Raw genomic sequence first — 1,804 nt, forward strand, 5'->3', positions numbered from 1 at the left:
CTTTTTGTTCTTTTTCTTATTTCTTTGACCTGCTCACTGAGAAGGCCGCACATGCTCAGTTTCATTCTTCAACTGTCTTCTGAGTTGTGATAGGGAGGCCATGGACATGCCCTCTTAGCTGCAGCAAAAAAGACACTCTTCTTGAGCTGTCAGCTTGATATAAATCTAGCAGAGCAATTAATGGGTAGATCTCTGGACCCATGTGAGGTACAGAGCTGGTTCTAGCTTTGTTATAAAGAGATTGTTATGTCCTATATGATGTCTATCATTTTTTACATTAGCCATGGGAGAACCCCTTTAACCAGAGGTAACTTTATCAGCTTGTGAGATGCTTTTCACACATGGCAAAGTGGTGTCTAGCTACAACGGGCATTACAAGGTATTAATGGGACACCAGATGGTACTATTAACCCCTTAGTGACCATTGACCAAGGCTGTTTGGGCCATAATGACCTAGCCAGTTTTTGGAAATCTGTCATGTGTCAATTTAGCAGAAAATAGCTACGTAAAGCTTTTGCATATCCAAGTAATTTTGACATTGTTTTCCCGTCACATATTTTACTTTACTTAGGTGGTAACATTTTACCGATACAATCTGTGTAAATGTATCAAATGTAAAAATCTATGAAAATTTGTAAAAGTTAGCATAATTTCAAATTTTCTACAGCAATATTTCACATATATACATAAATACTATTCAATTTTATCAGAAATATATTTCCACATCTTTACTTTATTTTAGCTGCACTTACAAAAAAACTTAACTTTTTTTTCATTTAGGAGACTTACCATTTTAACATGAATTAATTTTGTTTTGAAGTACATAATTTTTTCTGCAACAAGCCAAGTTTGCAGAGGTTTATAAGTGTCACAATAATAGAACTCCCCAAACGAAACCCCATTCTAAAAACTAGACCCCTCAATATATTCATCTAGGGATGTAATAGGTTTTTTGACCCCCTAGTTTTTTGCACAAATCTTCTGTCGTTAGAAATATCCCCATTATGGCCCTAATCTTATGTCTTGACACATAGAAGGGCCCAAACATAAAGGAACACCCAGTGGCTTTCAAAACACAAAATTTGATTGAAAATGTATCAGGCCCCATTGCACACTTATAATTAGAGTTGAGCGGACACCTGGAAGTTCGGGTTCGACGGGTTCGGCCGAACTTCACAAAAGTTTGAGTTCTGGATCCGAACTTGACCGAACTTTGGAGCACTAAAATGGCTGTAAAAAAGTCATGGAAAGGGCTAGAGGGCTGCAAAAGGCAGCAACATGTGGTTAATAGCATAACAAGTGTTCTTCAATCAAATGTGGATAGGGAAATGACTTAAAATAACATAAAATACGTTAAAAAAAAATAATAATCTTGATCTAGGAGGAGGAGGTCCATATAGAGTAGGAGGTTGAGGAGGCGGTGGATGTGGCGATGTAGGTGGAAGCAGCGGTGGAGGAGGAGGAGGTAGCCAACACTGGTTTTTGTTTTATTTTTTAAAAAAAATTTTTGTTTAAATTTGGGTAGACCCCAAAACAATGGGAAATATAAAAAATAAAACAAAGATAAAGTGCGCTGGAGTGCAACAATGGCTGGATAAGGCTAGTATACATGTATATTCTGCACAAGGTACGAACAAGTCCAGTGGGATCCCTGCCTGGGTCATTTTAATGAATGTGAGCTTGTCCACATTGGCTGTGGACAGGCGGCTGCGCTTGTCTGTGATGACGCCCCCTGCCGTGCTAAACAAACGTTCAGACAATACACTGGCTGCAGGGCAGGCCAGCACCTCCAAGGCGTAAAGGG

The sequence above is a fragment of the Bufo gargarizans genome, chromosome 2 (genome assembly GCF_014858855.1).
Source record: "Bufo gargarizans isolate SCDJY-AF-19 chromosome 2, ASM1485885v1, whole genome shotgun sequence".
Lineage (NCBI taxonomy): Eukaryota > Metazoa > Chordata > Amphibia > Anura > Bufonidae > Bufo > Bufo gargarizans.